The 24,813-nt window shown below is 31.8% G+C and overlaps 1 pseudogene; it reads left to right on the top strand.

The window, feature by feature from the left end:
- Positions 1 to 11,489: 11,489 nt before the first annotated feature.
- On the top strand, positions 11,490 to 12,407 carry LOC114401973 (annotated as a pseudogene).
- The last annotated feature ends 12,406 nt before the right edge of the window (positions 12,408 to 24,813 follow it).

A 24,813-nucleotide genomic window follows, 5' to 3' on the forward strand; every position in this document is an offset into this window, starting at 1 on the left:
TTTGTCAATATTAGGTGAGAACCATTTTGATTGATTATTTAATATAAATGTGTCCTGGGATGGGATTTATCTGCAATCCTCTTTATGCTTTTGTAATATCACCCTTTGATCAATGTACATTAGTTTTAGGCTTATAGAAATGATCACCATCGATTGTGGCTTTTTCTTGATTTTTTCCGTGTGATTTGTTGCCAAATAATCAGGTAGAACCACCTTCATTTATCTTTAACCTCACCTATGCTTGTTTAATATGAGAAAAGATAACTCAAATTATCCCCATCTGGACATGCCAATACATGCTATAAATGTCATTGAAAACCTAAGGTATTTGACTGCTACTCTGATAGTAGTGAAGGTATAGCTCTTCATTTATGAATTCAAATAACAATGAACCTTGGTTTGGAGCTAAAACACCAAACCAAAACCTTGGTTCTGGTTTAGTTTTAAATTTTTGAGGAATGATAGCTCAAGTTGGTTCTGGTTTAGTTTTAAATTTTTTAGGAATGATAGCTCAAGTTGGTTCGAGTTTTAGCTTGAAGCCAAAAAATTAGTTTCCTTAGAATAGGCCTAACTCACAAAAAGATCCCCAGTGGAGTCGCCAACTGTCGCAACATGCCCTTTTGCGGGCGAGCGAAGGCGAGGCTCGCGGGTGCGCTTTCCAAAGGAGGAAAGGTGCGCGGAGTCGCCACCAACGTTTATTTGTGGAAAACGTCGTAAAAACCGAAGGAAACCGGTCAAAATGAAAATTCTAAGTTCGGGAGTTGTATTTACGTTTGAGGAAGGTATTAGCACCTCTCACGTTTGTCTCAAAGGACAACAGCCTATTTTTTAGAATTGTGGAAATTGTGTTACCTTAACTTTTATTTCTTTTTATTTTTTGAGGTCGACAAAAGCGGGGCTTTTGCTCCTACGTACCCTCCGTCAAAGAGGAAATCAGACCTACGTAGTTCTTCCTTAAGAGTGAATTAAGTGATTCTTTTTTACTTGAAAAGTGACCATTTTAAGGCGTTGGACCTTAGAAATGATCCATTTACTTGGTAAGGAAAACTGAAATGATAAACTTTCAAACCCTATTTTTTTGTGGACGAGCTTGACTAGGCGAGTTAGTTTTAGCCTTAGTTTCACTTTAGTTATTAGTCAATTCAATTAAGAATGAGAAATCTCAAAGAGAAAACGTCCGATTGATTTTTTTCGCTTCATTTTACTAACAGATATTTTTTATTATTATATTATTATTTTACCTCTTTTTTTATTTCCAACGTGGTTACGGCACGACCGAATGGTCAGAATTCATTTTAACAGAAATTAACGGATGATACAATTCAAATGATCGGTGGAAATTTATTTTATTTTTAGATTAGGCGAGAAACGACTTAAATAAATGACTGAAGCACGTAAAAAGGGGTACGGAAAGTAAATGAAAACGAGAATAAAAATACATAAAATGAAATGTGGACCACCACGGGTACATAGAATGAATTGAAAAGCTCGATTTGAGGTACTTACCCGTTGAAGACTGAAGAAAACGAAGAACGAACGATGAATGTTGAAGAACGGTCGAAAATCTTCGCGTAATTACTCACGGAAATGTTACGGAAACATTACGGAAGTGCCTCGGCTTGGATTTTCTTCACAGAAACAATTTTCCTCAACAATTTCGAGAGAATCAGAAGTGCCAAGAAGGCTGAACCCCTTCTCCCTTCACTCTTCCCCCTATTTATAGCAAAATAGGGGAGGAGCTTGCCACCTAGCTCGCCCAAGCGAGCTCAGCTCGCCCAGGCGAGCAAGGTTGCTTCCTCCAGAAGCAACAGCCTTCTGGAGGAAGAATCTGGAAGGCCCAAGTGGGCCTGATTGCTATTTGTACCCCCTTTTTACTAAATGCACCCCCCTTTACTTTTTTGGTAATTCTTTTTCCGTAACGTTACGAAATTTTATGAATTTCGCAACGATACTTATTTTCCTTCCGCAAGATTACGAATCCTTACGGATTATGTATTTACTCTTTTTTAGCTTTCGAAGAAGTTACGGAAACTCACGGATTGCGCAAAGACACCTCTTTTGATTTCCGCCATATTACGGAATTTCACATATCGCAATAGCTTGCTTCCCTTTGATTTCCGACACGTCTCGGGACTTCATTTATTGTGCAAAAAAGGACGCCAAGTATCTCAAAGCGACTAACCAAAGGTTGCATGTCATCAAGTAATAATCCCCGAACGAAATTAGGGTATGACAGCATGGATCACAAATTTCAGCAGAAAAAACTCAATAAATGGAATCAAAAGGGTTAAGAAATATCATAATAGAAGAGATAAGAATAAAAAGGTTCCAATCCAAGAACCAAGAGATAACTCTCACTCACCACAAAGGCTAATCTCAAGTTTCATCCAATTGTTACACCGGCACTGTAGAATTAACGAAAAAAAAATGGATCTTACTTTATTGAAGAACTGAATTCCAGACTAGACTCGGTGTAAACTGGACACAGTGCAAATGAAATTCATACAGAAATTCAAGAGACTTTTCAGTCTCACCAACAATCTCAGCTAGCCCCCTTTTCCCTAACTGTTAGAATACAACAATAAGACTAAATGATTAACAACTTCTCTAACTAATTATTGGGCCAGTTTGGGATCTCTCAGTTGTGGCCCATCCCATTTTCTTCTAATATAGACCTACTTAATCATTGACTTCATTGGCATGGATCACAAATTTCATCATAAAAAACTCAATAAATGGAATCAAAAGGGTTAAGAAATATCATAACAGAAGAAATTAGAATAAAAAGGTTCCAATCCAAGAACCAAGAGATAACTCTCACTTACCACAAAGGCTAATCTCAAATTTCATCCAATTGTTACACTGGCACTGTAGAATTAACGAAAAAAATGGATCTTACTTTATTGAAGAACTGAATTCCAGACTAGAGTCGGTGTAAATTGGGCACAGTGCAAATGAAATTCATACAGAAATTCAAGAGACTCTAGACTCTTCTGCCTCACCAACAATCTCAGCTAGCCCCGTTTTCCCTAACTGTTAGAATACAACAATAAGACTAAATGATTAACAACTTCTCTAACTAATTATTGGGCCAGTTTGGGATCTCTCAGTTGTGGCCCATCCCATTTTCTTCTAATATAGACCTACTTAATCATTGACTTCATTGGCATGGATCACAAATTTCAGCATCAAAAAATCAATAAATGGACTCAAAAGGGTTAAGAAATATCATAATAGAAGAGATAAGAATAAAAAGGTTCCAATCCAAGAACCAAGAGAGAACTCTCACAAAATGTTTAGAGCATCATATTTATATTCCTAACTAAAAAGGTCCATTTGGCACAAGTGCCCAACAAGCTAAACAACTGCTAACTAATAAAACTAAGAAGTCAATTACAAAGTTCCAATAAAAGGACCAATTAAACCAACAAAAAATTACACATACATAATAGGCCCTTTGTAGCTTCCTAGTCCTCTATCAATTGTTGTTGTCATAGCTACTACAAAACCCATTATGCAACATACAGCATATATATATATCAAATATTTTGAAGTAAAAATGTAATTGAAGGAAATGCATAAGGGTTCTCTCTCAACTTAAGAAAATGCCTCGACTTATAATTGGAGGACAATGTCATTTAGGATTATTTACAATTGAACAAACTAGAAGGAGACATGTAATAACATGAATAGAATACAAGTAACTAAGAAAAATTCAAGCAGCTGAAATTAACTTAATGATCCAAAAGGTATAAAATGCTTTGAAAGAGTTTGAAGTATGAACCAACAATAGCCTTTACAAAGAAGAAATACATATGGCCTACAATTTCCTTATATGTCTAACACTCGTAAAATTCTGCAAATTTACCAATGGCATCATACCCCCAATGTTTTGCCTTGTATACCCAAAACCATGTAGCGATGGAGACATTTTTCTATATTTTTTTCAAAAGAAAAAAAAAATCATACTAATAAGACACTACAGATTTGCATATCAGAAATGAATGCATCTATACTTTGTCATTTCCACACCAATTTTTTATGATGTTATGCATTTGACATAAAGCTAAAATAAACCTAATTGGGTGAACAAAACCAATAAAGAACCATTTGAGAACATAAGAAACTAAAATAATTAGGTAGCTAGAGAGTAAAACTGTCGAGGAACAATCACCATGTATGTCTATTGAGGGAAGAGTAAACACGTAAATTTTGGAGGGGTAGCGAGGGTGAGATAATCTCTAGAGGGTACACCGCATTTGCATGGCGGCACAAAAACCAATGAGGGCGGAGGAGAGACAGGAGGACGGGAGCTAAGATAATCTCTGGAGGGTAGGGTCTATGAGTAACTTGATGGGCGCAAGGATGTTTTTTAATCAAATTCCCATACCACGACGGTGGTTATCTACAAACGTTGTGGATTTCTCATTTCAGCGATGGTCAAAACTAGACTCGTTGTTGTAACATCCATACGAAGACGGGTTACTCACCACCATCGTCGTTTTTGATAACATAATTACAAATTTACCACCGCATATTATTCAATGATGGTTTCGTAGGACCGATGTAGAATGGTTTTTCTAGTAGTGCCTAATGCTAAAGATGGAAAATTTAAAGTAGTACTTTTAGACAATTACTGGATAAGAAATAGACAATTTAAAAGAGTGGTGTCTATTACCTCTTTCCAGACGTCTAGAACATTCTTTGACGTGTCCTTCTAGCCAACAACTTGAGAACCAATATCAAACTAAGCACAAGTATAGCAAGTTAATATTAATCCATGATCTAATGAACAAAACACAGTTTCTTCATTCAAGCAAAATCTACTTCAAATTTTGAAGTGAAGGGCCATAAAGCCACAAAAATCTTGTGATACCAATTATAAGGCCAAAGAGAGACAAGTTTCTGATATATATTCACTTCCTTTAATATATGAAATGATGCTAGGAGTTTTATGACAGAAAAAACCAGCAAACTATTAACCGACTCTAACAGTTAGTCCCTATGCTGAGTAAGGTTGCAAATTCACAAAAACTAGTGGAATAAAGTCATACTTGAAACAGTGAAAGCAAATGGACATATTGTGGCCAAATTTATGCTACACCCGAACATTGAACATACATTCTGCCACCACGGGCTATGGAATGCCCTGCAATGTGGCCACTATGGCCTCTATGGAAACCTCCACGACTACCAAAAGGCTGGTAGCCAAGATTTGATGGCCCTGAGTGAAGTGGTTAGGCAAAATGTGCATGAGGAAGATTGTAAGAGGATAATACACAGGCTGATAAGGAAGATTCTGAATGATATACCAATGCCATTGCCTCCTTTCTAAACTTTTCAAGATAAGCTTTGTGTGCAAGAAGCAAGATGTTGTAAGTATCATTGTATATCACAATTTTGTTGTAAATATAGCTTTAGTTAGTTATAATTAGCTGTCAAATTGTTATGACATATTTACAGTTAGTTAGTTACTATGCAGTTAGTTAGTTACTCTTTTTTTGTTTTGAATCCATTGTATATAAACCATTTCTTGTAGCACATTCACCAATGAATTTCAGTCTATTTTAATTCTTCACTTTAATATCTGACATGGTATCAGAAGTTACTCCTTCCGTGCCTATTGCTTCTTCTTGAAGCTTCTCTCTGTGTATTACTTTCTTCTTTACGATTGTTTTCTTCTATATCATTTCTTTCCTTCTCTCCTTGGTCATGGCTGCCATTGATGATTCTAACCCCTTAATTCTTCATTCATCCGATAATCTTGGCAGTGCTCTAGTTTTACACCCCCTCACAAGTGAAAACTACAATTCTTGGAAGAAAGGAATGCACAAGGCACTTCATTGGAAGATTCATTGGAAGAACAAATATGGGTTTTTCGATGGTTCAATTCCTTAACCTACTTTGGGTCACTCTACCCATGCTTTGTGGAATTGAAATGATAGTATTGTCTCATTCTGGCTCCTTAATTCGTTATCATAGGAGATGCAAGTGAGTATATTACATTGTTATTCTGCCAAAGCAATTGGGGATGATCTCAAAGAACATTTTGAACAACGTAATGGTCCTATGATTTTTCAGCTTAAGCATGAATTGATCACTCTGCATTAAAGGTCCATGTATGTTTCTTCCTTCTACTCCAAGTTTCATTCTCTCTAGGAGTCGCTATCAGAACTGAAACCATCACATAGTTGCACCTGTGGAGGAATTAAACCATAGTGCAATTTTGAGCAACTGGAGTATGCTATGTAGTTCTTGATGAGGCTGAACGAATCTTTCTCTACTATCAGAGGTCAAATTCTATCCATGGATCCCTTTCCCTCAGTTACTAAGGTTTTTTCCTTAATTGTTCAAGAAGAAAAGAAAAAAGAGGTTGTGCATCCACGTCTGGAACTTCTGCTAGTGAGGTTTCACATGCTTTTGCATTCAACAATTATTCTGATGCAAGAAATAATTCTGACAATCGCTCCAAAGACTCTTCCAAGAACCGCCCCTTGTGTGCTCATTGTGGTATGTTGGGTCATACTCAGGATCGTTGTTTCAAGTTGCATGGCTATCCTCCAAATTATAAGAAAAATGAATATTCCTCAGAGGTCAAGAAGTAATCTTCTTCGTCCTCTGAACCATCACACAAGGTTGCTCACCAAGTGTCTAATGATATGCCTCAATCACAACCCTCTTCTGTTGACTTGGGTTCCCAGTTTCAACTTATTGCTCAACAATATAGCCAACTGATGAATCTTTTAGAAAGTCATGCTACCAATGTTGTCATTCCTCACTATGTTTCTTCCTCAAGTGTTATGATTCTTTCTACTTCCACTTCCAATTTTCTTCATGATTGTTGGCTTTTAGATTATGGTGCAAGCATTCATATTACTTACTCTCTTCATCATTTTAGATCCTATCAGCTTGTTTCTGATAAAACTGGAACTCTGCCTAATAGTGACATTATACCCATTCTTGCCATTGGTTCAGTTTGCTTAACCAACACCTTAGTCTTGCATAATGTTGCTTACATTGCTAAATTCAAATTCAATTTAATTATAGTTAGTGCCCTACTAACTAATCCTAATTTGTCCATTTCTTTTTCCCAAAATGAATTTGATATTTAGGAGAAGCAAGCTTGCAAGAGGATTGGTAGTGGGGATCTCATCCAAGGCCTTTATGTCCTAGACCTTAAGGACACTGATTATTGCAAATTTACTTTTTCTGTTATCAATTCACACATAAATTCCACTCCTTGTAAAAATGCTCATATTTGGAAATCTAGGTTTGGTCATATATCAGACAAAGTTTTCAATCATTTGAATAATAAAATTGGTTTACAATTCTCTCCTAATTTTGCTTCTTCTAATTGTTCTGTTTGTCCACTTGCTAAATTAAGAAGATTATCCTTTCCTAACTCTAACAATTTATCGGATTTACCTTTTGATTTACTCCACTATGATATAGTAGGTCCCTATGCCCACCCTACATATGAGGGGAAGAGATTTTTCCTTACATTGGTAGATGGCTGCTCAAGATTCACTTGGCTATTTCTACTTAAACATAAATCTGAAGCTTCAATCTATGTGAAACAATTTTTCACCATGGTTCAGACTCAATTTGGTGTTTCCATCAAGTGCCTCATATCTAATAATGCTAAAGAGCTTGCTCTCACTCAATTTTTGGCTTCCATAGGCACTATTCATCAATTTTCCTATGTTGAGAGACCAGAACAAAATTTAGAGGTGGAAAGGAAGCATCAACATCTGCTCAATGTAGTTGGAGCTTTGTACTTCCAATCTAAAGTCCCTATATCATTTTGGGAAGATTTACCACTACAACCTTTCTCATCAACAGAACTCCTTCACCATTACTAAAACAAAACTCACCCTTCAACATTTTTTTCAAGAAGGAACCAGATTATCATGCCTTGAGGAGTTATGGTTGTTTGGAACTCACCCTTCTAGGTGGGTTAAATTTTGAAACTCGAGAATCAAGTCCACTTCCTCTTTGCCCATCATCTGGTATCACAGCAACAAAATATCAGAAACCCCTTCTTCCTTAAAAATATGGAAAGTAACAAAAAAATATCACACTTAGTAGTACCCAATCTAAGTGCAGAAACTTAACATTATTAACAACCTCCAATAGAACATGGCCTATCGCAATCGTGGCTCTAACCAACTTGGGCAATCTTTCAAACCTTGCTTTAGGACCACTAAAATAAAGATGGCTCACGAACAAGCACTTGAGATTCGAACTCCCACCAAGAAGCTTTGTCGTATCCCTACGCTCCAGTATAGATGATTGCAAATGCATGGTTGTTAGTAAGGGTAGATCAACAGATGAAAAATCGAACAAAAAAGGGTTCCTATTTAAGCCCTCAATAAGTTTGAGCACCATAAGGGTTTTGCAACTAAACAAGGTCGAGCATCTTAGTTAGAATAGTGAGACTCACATGATAAGTTAAGCGTTGGTTTGCAGTTTTTTAGGGCAACGAATGCACCTGCATGGAGATTAGGGTTTAAACGAAGGTTTAGTAGACATACCTGATAAGGAGGATGTAGATGCCATGTTCGAACGAGAAAGAGGATAGCTTTCGGCGGTGAAGAATCCAAGTCAATCTCGTGAGCAATGAACACTTGTGCCTCTACATCTTCACCGGCTTCGTGGGGATCTCCACGGTGATAGAGGCACGAACAGAGAGAGAGTGAGGAGGAGAATTTAGGGGTTTCTAAAATTGAGGGAGAAAGAGATTAAAAAGAAGATGAAAATAAGGAGTGAGAGAGAGCCCGTTCACATTCCCTGAAGACATTGTATTCTTGTATGCTACGTCGATTCTACAAGAACTGATGTCGTAATTCATTTTCAAAGATGATTTTCATAAAATCCTCTTTGAAAATTTCTAGTTATTTACAAAAATGTCACCACTTTACTTATGCAATCAGTTTTTGTAGAACCATCATAAAACTTGCATCGTAGAAGATCATTTTTGTGGTAGTGATTTTATCATTTTATAAAAATAAACTCTATTTTACTACCTATCAAATGAATAAATAAAACATTTTTTAATAACATATATTTATTTTATTTGCTTCTTTATTTATTTAATTCCAAAATCTTCATTATTTTTTTAAAACTCTTTATTTTTAAATATAATCCTTTTTAATTTATTTTACGAAAAAAATGGGGTGTTACAAAAGGTCGGGAAGAGACACATGGGGTTTGGAGTTAGGGAGTGGTCCTTGGAAAGGGTGTTAGGGTGGTACTTTAAGAGTTGAAGCTTGAGTTGCATTTGATATATTTTGTGTTGAAACAACAAGATCTATAAAATAGAAAGAAAGAAAAAAGGTGAAAGCTGGGTTGACCCATTTCCCCTCAGCTTGCAACTTTTGCAAATAACAAACAACAAATGAATAAAAGGAAATGAAATAACATTGGAGATAAAATAAACCCTAAAGAGCAATGTTTCCATAATAGACATTCTAGTTGTGAAGAGAGTGAGGATGAAAGAGAAGAGAACAAATGAGAAAGTGAAGACTAGAGTATAGAAAAAAAAAAGAGAGAGCAAGTACAAGAAGAGAAGGAAAGAGACCAAGGATAAGAGAGAATAGAGCAAGGATTAGAAAGAGAGAGATAGAGAACACAACTATCATGGAAGATGATGACAACAAAAGTAAGGCTAATAGTAGTGCATGTTTAGTAATCTAAAAAAAATTATGATGATGTATGCAAATATTAATGCAATTGGTAGTGACTCGCTACAAACAGTCAAAACTAATGGTCCCTTAAACTACATCTTCAATCGGTCCTCAAAGAATCCGTCTATTTATTATTCAGATGAATTAACTGGACCTCATATTAAAGAACCACACTTATTATTCAATAAATTAAAATGTTTTTAATGCATTGTTTGACTTTGTCAAACATAAATGCATTGTTTAGTTGAACACATATTTGGAAAGGGGAGTTGAACCTTAAAAGTAATCAAGCTCTAGTATTAAGTCTTAGTTTCAAAGTTGATCTAAAGAACTAAAACTTATGGAAGTGTCTTAGGATCTCAAGGTAGAAGCAAATGCCCTAATTATTGTGGTTATAAATGGTTAAAAATAATGGTTTGTCCACCAAAAATCAAATCTTTAACTGGTCCTCGAAGAATTCATCAATTTATTATTCAAAGCAATGAATCACACCATGTATTAAAGACTCGTTTTTATTATTTAAATAAATTAATCACACCTATTAAAGACTCACTTTTATTACTCAAATAAATTAGCGCGTCTTTAACGTATTGTTTGACTTTACCCTAAAAGAGTAAGATTACAGTAACACCCCTTGTGGTTTCTTGAAATTACATATAATACTCCTCATTTTTTACATCAACACTAAACCCTTTGTATGAAGAGCATTGCACTGAGACTCCTTACAAATTAAATTATCTCCTATTAAATGTTTACAAATGCTGAAACTGTGTACCCCTAGTAGGGGTTGTTGTAATAGTAAACAAAGTAAGAGAATTAGGTGTAATTTTTAAAAAGTTATCAAGAGGAGGTTTTGCTCTAATTTACTCAAACTAAAATGCAATTGTTTAGCTGAATGTGTATTTAGGAAGCGACCACAAAATTTAAGTGCCATTAATCATGAAAGAACCAAAGATCTAATTACGATGGTTATAAAAAATACATTGCTTAGTCAAAATACTTTTCTTGTTTAAATAAAGTTATACTACATAAACATAAAAAGAAAAAAAGATTTCAAAGTGAATATAAAGTAAAATAAGTCATTTAAATCATAGGAGAAAATTAATTATTAATATTCTACCATATTCATTGTTTGTTGAACATATAAATATAATATCAATTATCAATTTTCTCATTAACATATAAAATTGTTTTTCTTAATTTGTATGAAAAAACTTCAAGTGTCAAATATTTTGAAAGTGGAGAAAGCATCTTACAAGAAATGTGTTATAAGATGTGTCGACATCAATCATAATGACATATATTTCATTTGTATTATAATTACAAAATTACTTGAAAAATATTTATCAATAAAGTCATCATTGATAGGCAGATTTAAATTTACAATCTTGTAAGATATGATTTTAATCAACTGGATTAGTTTTTGTTTTCTATTATCAATCAGTATTATAAGCAATAATGATCCCAGATTAATGTTTTCCACCGATAAGAAATTTATGTTTCCTCAAACAAACATTAATTTTTCTATAAAAATACAAAAAACTAATAAAAAATTACCGAGGTAATTAGGATAAAGAATTAAGAGTCGCGAGGGTGAGGTAATTAGGATAAAGAATTAAGAGTCGCGAGGGTTGGGGGATCAGGGAGAAAATAGAGAAGCAGATAAAAAGTGTATGAAACTGAAACTATTATTTGAGAGAGAGAAAGAGAGTTTATTCAACACTTCTTGTTTGTTTCCTCTTCAGCGCTTCCTTATATGCTCAATCATCCACCACCCTTAGCTATCACAACTTTGAAGCAAGAATTCTTCTCATATTTCCAAAATGGAGTTTAAGCAACATGTGGAAACTGAGTTGAGGATGCCCGTAGCAACAGTGAGTCACGAGGACTTTGGAATACCGCCCTCAAGTCAAGGCGAAGAGGAGCCAGTAGCAGCAGCGATACCAGTGGTGATTCCAATGACCCCAACACCACCCACCATGTCTCAAAACAACAACAATGAGAAGTATCATGAGTGCCTCAAGAACCACACTGTCAAAATTGGCAGCCACACACTTGATGGATGCATCAAGTTCTTGCCATTGGGCAAGGAGGGAACCCTGGACGCGCTAAAATGCATCGTGTGCAACTACCACCGAAACTTCCATCGTAAGGAGACCCCCAATGACACCTACCCGGAGTCTTACCACCACCACCCGCCGTTGCCGTTCACAGCATACTATAGGGCACCGGTGGGCTACCCCCATGTGCAAGGGCAGCAATGCACCACACTGGCACTCCCCTCCAGGTCAAGGGGCAGTGGTGGGGCCCATTCCTCGAGGGAGGACATGGAGGCAATGTCAGACCCAACGAGTGGTGCCACTCCTCATGGTGGGTCCAACAAAGCACTTCAGGACTAGGTTCACCCAAGAGCAAAAGGAGAAGATGTTGGCCTTCGGAGAAAAGCTTGGTTGGAGGATTCAGAAGCACAATGAGAGTGTCGTGCAGGAGTTTTGTGCTCAAACTAGTGTCCAACCTCATGTGCTTAAGGTGTGGATGCACAACAACAAGCACACCTTGGGTAAGAAGTCCTATACAGAAAAAAAAAAAAAAATCAGCCCCATTAACTCTCTCTATATATATATATATGTTTCTCTATTTTAAGTTACCATAATAACAACCACCATTCTTGACTGGAAGCTCAACCTTGAAGCCAAAGAGATCGTGTTGTTGAAGTTCTGACAAAGCCTGCTAGAAATAAATATATTGCTTCCAAAGTGCAATTTAGAATTCTTAATTTGATTATTAATAGATAATATATTAACCTCCATTTGTCATCGCAATATATTCAAGACCAATATGTATTATTCTGAATTCTATTTGCGTGTAATTTTATTTTAAATTAATTATTTTATAATCTACCAAAATTAACATTATGCTATTTGTAATAATTGAATTTTAAAAATTAATATATATGTTTATGAGATATAAAGTAAGTTGGATAGTTAAAGAAAAAAGAGAAAAAAAATCACGAATTTAATTCAACCTAGTAACAAAAATTAAAATTTGATGAGAAACAATAATATATCTTTAAAGTCGATTTAAATTATTTTTATTTTCCTCTAATTAACATACCTTTAATTCATTTAATATGATTAATGCAATTTTAGTAATCAATACGCTGGATTGCCATTTTTTACATTATAGTGTTAGGCTTGATTTGAAATTTGTACTCTTCCATTAATATATTAATACATGTTAATTTATTTTATATGGTATGATTATAGCAATTAACTAAAAAAATGTTACTCCATAAAATAATAGACTTATTATTTTATTTTTTGTGAAGCATAAATACGCCTCTAATTGTTTCATTGTCATGCTCTCTTTACAATCCAAAATCAACACAACTGTTCAAGGTTGAGATAAATTTGTGCTTTAAGAATACAAGTACTTATGCACTAATCGTAATTTGTACTTTTGTTTCCAATCGACGCACTTTTATAACATGGTTTATTTTCATGTCATTTAACATTTTCCTCCAACGAACATTCAGTGTTTTGATATTTTGGCATTTTAATAGGATGTTCTAGACACATCATTAAAGAGTAACCTTCTGTTGCAATTGTAGATGCCAAAAGATTAAAAAAATGTTAGAATCTTTTCGAATGTATAATTTGCAAGAAAAAAAAAGAACTAATTACGTCAAATATGCATGAAAAATATCACAAGAATTAAATTTGAAAGATAAATTGAAAAAATACCTTTTTTTTATGTCTCACCTTAATGAGAAGAGAAAAACATAGGAAAGAGCCACCACAATTGATTGTTCATATCATGCAAGAAAAAAAATACTAAGATTGTAGAAAAAATAAATAAATGTGTATAAAAATATATTTAAATATTTCTTGACACATTTATTAACATATATTTAGTGAAATTAAATTAAATAATCAATAATATGTTAAAATTCAAAATAATATAAAATAATTAATCCTATAATTATAAAATATGAATTTAATACCTGTGCAAGACACAACACACTACGTTATATAGTAATAATAATAAAAGACTCTCATTCGGTTACTAAATTCTTATAAGATTAAATATGGAAGTCAAAAAAAAAAATTGTGATTGACTGTTTTGAACCAAATAACAAATATATGATCCTCATGGGAATAGAAATATAGGAAAACATGGTAAAAAAGGAAATTATAACATTTTCTGAAATCAGTAATAAGAAAAAAAAATACTTTTTAGAATACATTCTTGAGAATATAAGATGATTTTTGATGAAAAAAAAAAGTTCATAGGAGTATTAGAGTCATTGTTATGTTAGATTGTAAGTTTAATTGTAAAATTTGTCCTCCTATTTTGTCTATTTCACCAAATTTTTCTTATTTTTTAATTTATTATCTAAGTTCCCAAAACTGATTTTAATGCTTGAGGAAGGACAAAAATCATGGTTCTTGGAATGAGAAACACACTCCTTTATCACTATACCTAAATGTTCATTTAAATATTTGGTGCAAAATATATTATTAATATAGGTTTTATGTGAAAATAGTTTAAAATTCAAATTTTTTCTATTTTTTAATTTATAATATTTTTATAATCTCATATATTATCTTTTAAAATATAATATATAAGATTAAATTTTATTTTGACATAAATTAGAATATGTATATTTATATAATTTTTATTTTTATTATATATTATATTTATCTTTTAAAATGATGTTTGCGATTTAGTGAGAACATTTTTTTATTTATATTAAAATATTCATGTTATTTATTGTAATATAGATAAAAAATATCATCATTAAATCATATATATAAATATTTTAAAAAATAATAAAATACTATTCATTTGATTTGGTGTACATTTATTACTTAAGTTATTTAATTATATGAGATTATTAGTTAAAATTAGATTATGGACCCGTGTGATGTATGGAACAAAAATTTGTATGAATATAATTTTATATTTTGATGAAATAATATTTTTTTTATAAATTAAAATTTATAAAATGATATTACATCTAAAACCTAAAGTTTGTATTGTTCAATCTTTTATCTTATTAAAAAGTAACAATATGACACTAATAATATATCTTTAGAGGTGCAATACTCTTTTAGTTTTACATCTAACAACAACTTCAAACCCTATACTATATTCGCAACCTTGCTCCAATTGGCCCAAGCATTGATCACATTACCTAACATGGCATTTTTTTTTTTTGGTGAATTCACCATGGAAGTAATAAAAAAATGGTATTTTTCTAATGAAAATACAATTAAAATCAAATGCTTAATTAAGCTGCAAAATAACTACCATAAGACCATCAATTTCATTTTTGGTAAGATAATGATGCATTTTCATTTGAAATTATTAATTTAATACCCAATAATTACTAGTCTCAAGAAAACACTTATAACATTTTTTAAGAGTTTGAAATTTTCATAAAGAATTTGACAATTTTTATCATTTCTTTATAAATTTCAACAAAGCATTTATGTCACAAACTACTAATTTAATATTAACTACTCATAGTTTCAAAAATGCATTTATAACAATTATTGAAAGTTTAAATTTTCAGAAAAAATATGCATATATATATATATATATGTTTATATATATATATATATATATATATATATATATGTTTAAATTAAAAAATTTATAACATTTACTGTTTTTAAACTTGGTAAATTTAAATTTAATTAATCAGCACCAACTACACCCACTTTCAGGAAAATATTTATAACATTTTAAAAGTGTAATTTTAAAAAAGAAAATACTTATAATGTTTTTAATAATTACAATCAATAAACTTAAAATTACTAATTTCACCGTAACTATTAGTTTTAAGAAAGCATTTATAACATTTTAAATGTTTAAATTTTTAAAAAATATTAGAATTTTAAAATACTGAGATTAGAGTACTAACATATGCATATTTATTCTTGTAATTTTAAAATATTGAATAACATTCTGTAACATATTTTGATTTTATATATATATATATATATTGTGTTTGTAAACCTATAAATTGAGTTTATATGAAAATATAAAAATGAAAGAGTTTTATCCTTTGGGTTAGTGAAATTTCAATGTATGTTAAATTAAAGTTAAATATGTTTTTACTAAAACATGGTGCCTTATTTATGTGTCATAAGCTATAATATTAATTGTTATTTTGCTTGCACGTTTGTCTATTAGACTTACACATTTGAACTACTTGGTACGGAATAGTAACTTTGGATTCCTAACTTTGAGTAGTTTTTTTTTTTCAAGTGACTTTGATTTCCTTCCTTCCCAATTTGAACTACTTGGTGTGGGATACTAGGAGAGTCAGGATGTTGAAGACAAGGTGTGGTGCAGAGCAGTTGAGGCAATTCTATTTGGATAAAGTGAAGCAATAGCACAGGCTGCAAATTTATGACTTCAATTTTGAGGCTCAGAGTTGGTGGAGATGGGAATGTTAACTAAAGAATTACTTCTTCTTCTTCTATTTTACATCAAACTTATGAATGATATGAATTAATTTTTATAAAATGAGTTTTTATTTGTTTAATTTTTCCTTTTTTATATTAAAAAAACTTAAATTGCTTATGTATGATTCTTTAGCTCGAATTGGTCACAAATAATTTGTAACTAGATTAACCATTAATGGTGGATTTTCTTTATAAAAAATTTCTTGCATTAACAGGGGACCTGGTAAAAAGGGAATATAACCTTAAACAATGACTATGGTTTATACAGGATTTAGAAATTGTCAGAAATTACCGAGGGTTTATATATCACGGGTAAGCCCTAATTTCTCAGGGTTTCTCAAAACTGTAGGTAAATCATTTGTCACAGAGATTTTTCCAATAGAATGGTCAACCGCAGGAAATATATTTAACAAAGGTTTGAACCCTTGGTAACACCAAAATTAACCCCATTAAATTCATTTTTTTCTTGTAGTGCTTATTCGGATCTCTAACATTGTTTCCAACAATGCATTCATGTTATGGTTGTGTAATGTAAAAAACAAGCAAACAAAACCAAACATGCATAATGAAAAAATAGAACCAAATCGAGTCATTCAACTTACACACCAAAGCAAAGGACAAGATAAAAAAAATAAGAAATTCAACATATACACCCATGCTAGGTTATCCTCTTTGATCTCGATATTAAGATAATACACATAAATAAAATTAAAATAGACAAAGTGTTAACTCATTGACAAGTGTACCAAATTGTTACAAGTAGTAAAGCAAACGGAAGTTCGGGTGTTGAGTCCACATGGACTTTGTTTGTACTTAGATTGATACAAACTCAATTTTCAAGCAATTGATAGAAAAGATAAGGAATTGTAAGTGAGAAATTTGAAAGGAAAGAAATAGAAGATAAAAGACAGGAAAATTAAACAAGTTTGAATGCAAAAAAAAAGACTTCAAAATTTAAATATGTTAGGGCCTAACATGCTTAACTACCCTTGATCCAATGTTAATGTGTTTCTCTATTTAATACTATTCCAATTTCCACCCACATTTACTATGATACTCAATCCTAATCCTTCACGATGAAGAGCCTAATATATCTATTATCTCTCTCAACTCCTTTTGCAGAGATAAAACAATAAATTGCATGAAGTTTAGATATCCATGCATAGGCTAAATAATATCACCCTATCCCTAGCAATAATTTGTTTAGATGTTTTTTCCCAGTTCTTTAGAAATTAAACACTTATGAATGTCTAATCCTTAAACATATGCATCGATGCTCAGACCATAACAATGACAATAAAGTGCAAGAAAGAAACAATAAAAATTGACATTGCATTTAATAGATAGTAAGGAAAGATTACATTACAAGGGTATTGGCTGCTAAGCTCCCAACAATGGGGGTTTAGCCTCTCATTACCATGATAGAATTTACACTTTAGGGGTTGATGTGGATGGAAGAAGAAGAGGGATGGATAAAGGAAGAGAAGGGGGAATGACTATAGAAGGAGGGTTTCCCCTGTTAGAGATACTCATGCTTTAGATGTATTTATTAGAGAGCTCTGAGTCTCGATGTGTCTTTCTTCTTTGCTTCCTAATTCTTTTATAGGCCTAAGTTAGCTTAAAATTCACGCGACCTCACACTAAACGGGCCTTCTGAGCATAATGAGTATGTCGGTGATCACGCGCTTAGCACGGGATTCTTGCTAAATACGCCTTTGGGCTTCTTTGTGGGTTTTCTTCGCAGTAAGCTTGGGCTGGCTGCTAAGCATTGTGACGTGTTGAGTTTGTCTTGTGCACTAAGCAAGCTATCCCAATCTTTAACTTTTTCTTCAATTTTTGCATCAATTTTCCTCAAAAGCACTTGTAATTTTCTTCTTTTGAATCCTGTTAGTAAAAAAAATAACATCATATTAAATTTCTCTTTATTTCATTAAAAACAACAACAAAGTAAAGAAATTTTAATCATTCTTAGTCAAAATTGACTATCAATTAAACCCAAATTTCGCAGTTATCACACAGGAAGAGAAAATATGAATGCAAATTTTAGCATGTAGCAAAGTTCTGTAGTTCCTGGATTCATTGCACAATAAATAAAATTAAACTAGACATAGGAAGATAAAATATGAATGGAAATATTAATATGTGAAACAAATTAAACCTAATACATTCAAGACAAATTCAATCGCAACATTATGGTTCTTGTGGACTTCTTGAGATTAAATACTTATGGCAGTTCCATTGGCATAGGGTTGTTCATAGTCATGGAGCTTGGGTTACAGGTTACTATGGTTCTTGTGGCTACACTATGGCACTTCGTGAAAATTATTTGGCATTTACAATGGTTTGCAAATTGCATGGCAATAAGGCTTTAAGAAAATCATTTGTGAATCTGATTCTCAATTAGCTATTGATCTCAATCTTGGGAGTGTGAATTGGTTTCATCTCTATCATTCCTTGATCTTGAAATTCAGAAATTTTCCATGGGATCATAGTTCCAATCAAGTTTATAGGGAATCTTAGATTCAACCCCAAAAGTTAGCTCAATGGGTGAGGGTTGCCCCTCACTTATTATATACTCTATTTTGACTTTATCTCTAACCAATGTGGGACTTAGATTTTTTCCAATAAATCCCCTTGCACTCAGCACTTTTGGGCTTGGTGTATGGATAACATGCTTGATGGTCATTTGAATTAAGCATACATTCAAAAGCCAAGATAAATCCCAGATAAAGTATACAAGTGAGGGACAACCCTCACTCTATCAGCTAACTTTTACGATTGAATTAGACCTAAGATCACATTCTAAGAATCTATGATGGTATCAGAGCATATCCAAGATTTATTCAAAAGGGTCATCCACCATGTTATTTATGTATCAAGCCCAAAAGTGTTAAGCGTTATGGGATATATTGAGCAAATTTCAAGACTCATATTGGTTAGAGATAAAGCAAAGATAGAGTATATAAGTGAGGGATAACCCTCACCCTATGAGCTAGCTTTTGAGGTTGATTTAGGTCTAAACTGATATTTTAAGAATCTAAAAGGAAAGGAAACAAGATTACAAATTGGCTTGCCAAAGAGGGGTCCTCTTCTCAACCGGATTTAATTATCTTGCATCGGTACCCAAGTTCTCTTTTTGCTTATTATTTTGTTGATGCTATGGGACACTCTTATATGAGATGCTAGTTTTTGTTTTTTCCTGTCTTTCTTTGTATTTTCCTGTCTTTCTTTGTATTTCTTTGTGACAAACAAATTATGATTGATCATCAATATTATTGTTATTATTATGTTTTAAATTTTGTTTGTCAATATATTTTTTAAGTGATTATTATAATATTATGTTTGTAGTGATACGATATGACGAAAATTTTCACTAAAATTATATTTTATCCCTAAATAAAACAAAATTTTGGGTCTAACAAATTAATCCAGTAAAAACATATTAATATTTAGGTCCAATAAGAAATTACTGACATTTTCGTTCAATAATGATAACTTATTGACATTTTGGTCCAACAAAACGTACTAATATTTAGGTTAAAAAAATTACTGATATTTTCCTTTAATAAAAAAATATTGACATTTTGTCCAATAATAAATTACTAACATTTACATCCAAAAATGGTATATCTTAGTGACATTTTCATCCAATCAGCAGACCACATTAACAATCGTTTTAATGACAAATTCGTTTGTACCATGTAGGCAATGTTATTAACAGTGAGAAACAGAAGTCAATGGTCAGATATATTTGTTGCACTTTTTACACTTTCAGAAACTAAATTTTATATTTGTATCTTTCAAAAATATATTTATTGGCAAATTACACATAGATAAAAATAGTTATTTATCAATTTTCAATTGAATGCAATTCAAGTCTGCGTGTTAACGGGAAAAAATTGCGCGAATACGCTAGAGGTGTTACACCGAATGGGAAATCATAAGTCGGATTGCGTAATGTATAATCTTAATATGTTTACATGTGGTTTCCTACGTGAAACATTCTTGCTGAATAATATTGTATTTAACCAAACTTCTTATTAAAAAAATATATCAATTAAGGTCAAAATTTTATTAAGAATTTGACAAAAAAAAACTTATTATTTTAGTTTTGGCTTACTTTAAAATTTAATAAAAAAAATATTATTTTACTTTTTCTATTATTTAAACGTTAACAAAAATATTTTGAAAAGAAACGTTAGTAAAAAAATGACAAAAAAATCAATTAAGGTAGTTAAACGTTAAACCAAATGGTTTACGTTAAATCAATCAGTTAATAAAAAAAAGTTAATTAAGATTATCAAATGTAGATAGCAATTTTAGTTTGTTTAATACATGAATTGTTAATAAAAAAAAGTGTTTAATTAATGGTTAGAAATGAGAAAAGAGAGAGAATTTGAACATTTAACATAGTAAGATATGAGAGATAAGAGAGAAATGATTTTTTCTTAAATGAATGATAAGTAAGTGTTAGGTCTTACTAATAAGTGTTCTTAGGACATTAAATAATGAATTAAAAGAAAAAAATATTTAACGTGAAAATCATAGAAGAACGAAAAAGAAAAATAGATAATACAATTTTATACACTCCATTAAAATAATTTCTCTTTTAATTTATTAATTAACCAACACCTTAAAGACATTATTATTTTTCATTATTATTATATCCTTAAATTAAACTTACTAAAGCAAAAGAATAAATTGGATCTTTTATAAAAAATTTATAATGTTGGTTACTAATGCACTCAATCATATATATATATATAATTTCACCTTTTAAAAGTATAGAGATTAATTTATAAAATTAAAAATAAAAATACTGTTATCTTTAACTTTGAAATAAATTAAGTTTATAAAATACTTTAATTTGGGTCAAAGAAAATACATTTTCATTTCCCAACTTGCAATTCTTTTCACTTTAAAAAAAAAAAAAAACTTTACATACTTTATTCATTATTTTTATCATTTTCTCTTTTAAAGTTTAATTTCTAAGCAAAAGTATCAAAGACCAAAAATAAAATTATTGTTTTATTAGGGACTTAATGTAAAGAAAAATTTTATCAATGACTAAACACAAAATTTTAGTATTTAGTATTTATTAAGTATCGAAAACACATTTTAGCGTAAAGTTAAATCCAAATGTTAACAGGGGTTTTACATAAGACAAAAATTGATAGATAATTCACCATTACCACCTCTCTGCATAATCACTTTGTTTACTCAAAAATTATAAATTAAGCAAAGGTGGATAGGACTTTTAGATTAAAAAAATTACAAATTCTTATTAGTTGGTTTCTAAGTTGATGCCATGTAGTAAATAAAACATTATTTAAATTTTTGCAAAAAAAAAAAAAACACATAGTATTGTCTCACTTAAAACCTTAATTCTAAAGGAAATAAAAAAATGACAAGAGAGGTACATCATCCAGTTTGCAAAACAATACCCACACACATATATTAAGTAAAAACGGTGATAACATAGATGTTTCCTTTGAACACGTAATAAGTACACTCCCAAAGTATAACACAAATACATTATGACTAACTTCACATGTGTTAAGAGTTCTGAAGCCTAGATCTTATTACATCAAAATACATAAGAATTAACAAGTCCTTGACTCAATGCAATCATCTCTAATCCCAATCTAGCATGTCAATTGAACCTCAACTCAAGGTACTAATGATAAGGATGATGAAGGTAACATAGTCAATATCTTCATGATCAGCACAAATGTTGTCGTTTGATCCTAAAAAAGAAAATCATAAGGGTATGCCTTTACACTTCGTCAATGACACCAAGAAGGACTTAAAGAAAGTCACACACAATTCTACTAACCCCACAATGTGGTTTTCTCCTGGGTCTCACTTGCACCTTATCGTTTTCATTACTAATTCAGTACTTATTTCACACTAACCGGCTGCCATCGAAACTCCAGAGTTGTGGTCTTACAACATTTTATGTTTTGGATGACGGTTGAGAGTACATATTTTACCATGGTGTAATGAAAACCTCTCACCAACTGACAATACTTATAGTCAGTTAGGGTTACCAAGCTGACTTGGGGACATCAATCACAACTTCATGCCTCACCCCTAAGGACAATTCATGTCCTACGATCATTTTCCATGTACCAATCATGATCATCCAACAACTCTGAAGACTGACTCCTCAACAACTCTTTCAAGATTAGTACCCGTGTCCAAGTCCCCATAACTACCATACATCAAACATCTATACAAACACAACAATTACATACTATGGTTGTAAATTAATCGTATCACAAAAACAACCACATGTAAATTCAGTCTCTAATAAAAGCATTACATATATCAATAATAGTTTTCCAAAATTCACACTTTCTAGGCCTTTCAATTAACTTAAGCAATAAACAACCAATATTTCATCAATTAGTTCAAGCAAAACTCTAGACCATTCGAAAACAAAATCAAAAACATACCATAGATAAAATTAGCATTTTCAACACATAATTTTTCTTACATATAATTAAAGGTTATTGTCTATGCTTTCTAGCATAGTATTTCAATAATTTAGCAAAAACCTATAAAAACTCCTAAATATTCTACAAGTCAACACAATAGAGTTGATTTAAGATTTGACCTAGTTCAAATATTTTCAATTTTGTCCCCTTCCCAAATCCAAATTAAGTGATACTTTTTTCCATATTGAAGCTAACAAAAAAATATTCTATCTGTAGACAAAGGATCAAGCCGATGTTTTGATGATGCCAAAAGATCACTTGCGTCTCAAAGCTTTATTCAAGACAAAGAAATTAAAGATATTCAAGATGGATGATCAAGACAGTCTATAGAGTCTTAGAAAGGGTATATTAAATAGGAAGGGAATTCCAATTGAAGTAGCAAAAAGTTTGGCCAAGAATTTTTAAGTTAAAAAGTCTTTTTCAACAAATTTACTCTCTGGTAATCGATTACCAGAGGATGTAATCGATTACCAGTGGCCAAAACTAATTTACAACAGCTATTAAAATTTGAATTCAAAATTTGCACTGTGTAATCGATTACACATATATGGTAATCGATTACCAGTAGTTTCTGAACGTTTTAATTCAAATTTTAAAGATTGTAATCGATTACATATATACTGTAATCGATTACCAGAGCAGATTTTCAGAAAATATTCTCAACAGTCACATCTTTTTGTGTGGTTCTTGAATGACTATCAAATGCCTATATATATGTGACTTGAGACACGAATTTGCTAAGAGTTTTTCAGAACAAAAAGGTCTTATCCTCTTAAAAAGAAAAATCATTTTATCCTCTTACAAATTCCTTGGCCAAAACTCTTGTGATTCAATAAGGAATTATTTGAGTGCTCAAATTGTTCAATCTATCTCTTTCAAGAGAGATTTCTTCTTCTCTTCTTCTTCATTCTGAAAAGGGATTAAGAGACCGAGGGTCTCTTGTTGTGAAAGAATTCTAAACACAAAGGAAGGGTTGTCCTTGTGTGTTTAGAACTTGTAAAAGGAATTTACAAGATAGTGAAACTCTCAAGCGGGTTGCTTGGGGACTGGACGTAGGCACAAGGGTGTGGCCGAACTAGTATAAATCTGAGTTTGCACTTTCTCTTCCCTTAAACTCCTTTATTTATTATTGTTTTATATTCATATTCAGATTGTTCTATTTGAATCATTATTTAAGAAATTCATTATTAAGGGAATTTATAACTTGAATAAAAAGTTAAATAGAATTTTTAATTGGGGAAATAGTTTGTGATATCTTAATTCAACCCCTCCTTCTTAAGATATCTGAGGCCACTTGTTCAACACTATCAAAACCAGTTTTCTACAACTTCCAACAAATTTTTCTTTAAAGACCTTTCTCCTTACTTGAAAAACATTTTCCATCAACCAAATCTATTTTGTCTTTCCTTTTAAAATTAGAAGGTAACCTCTTTAATTTACATAATAAACATGATTAAAACATATTATTTTTCTAGTTCAACGATCATGAATCACATTTTCAAAATTGTAAACAAAAAATTACAGAGTTGAGAAAAACAGAACACTACCAGTATCAAACTCCAAAACAAAGAGGTCAACTTGAAGTCCATAAATGACCTTAAATTTGAACTCAGTTCTTTTCAACCTCAACATCAAAGTTGTTTCATTTTTGTGTGTAATTTAATTTAAAACAAATTTCAAAAAAACCCAACAATTAAATTTTCCAAAATATCAGATACAATAGCACATGTTCACACACAAAAACGAAAGACAAACGCTATCTCCTAATTTTAATAGAAAAATTTGGTTTTAAATTTTGAAAATTTAGGCAGTTCCTATGTATTTGAAGCTTTCCCAAACAAATTACTGAGCAAAAACAATAAAAAAAAAGAGACACATGCATTCAACCCAAACAAATTTCACCACAAGTAGTTTTTCTCATCAAAACCATTCTTACTCTTTAAAATAATTTTTAGAACCATGGGATTGAGTTCACAGGGAAAAACCTCCCTTACCTAAGTTTTGGAGTCCCACCCACAAAGAAAAAGGTGAAATTTGAGTGTAGATGAAGGTAGTGGCAATGGAGATCCCAAGCTCAACAATGGTGGCCAAGGTTCTTCTTCCTCCCTTCCAGTCTCAGCAGCAGAATCACAAAGGAAGAAGAGTGTTTCT

Source organism: Glycine soja, chromosome 20 (assembly GCF_004193775.1).
Source record: "Glycine soja cultivar W05 chromosome 20, ASM419377v2, whole genome shotgun sequence".
In the NCBI taxonomy this organism is placed as follows: Eukaryota; Viridiplantae; Streptophyta; class Magnoliopsida; order Fabales; family Fabaceae; genus Glycine; species Glycine soja.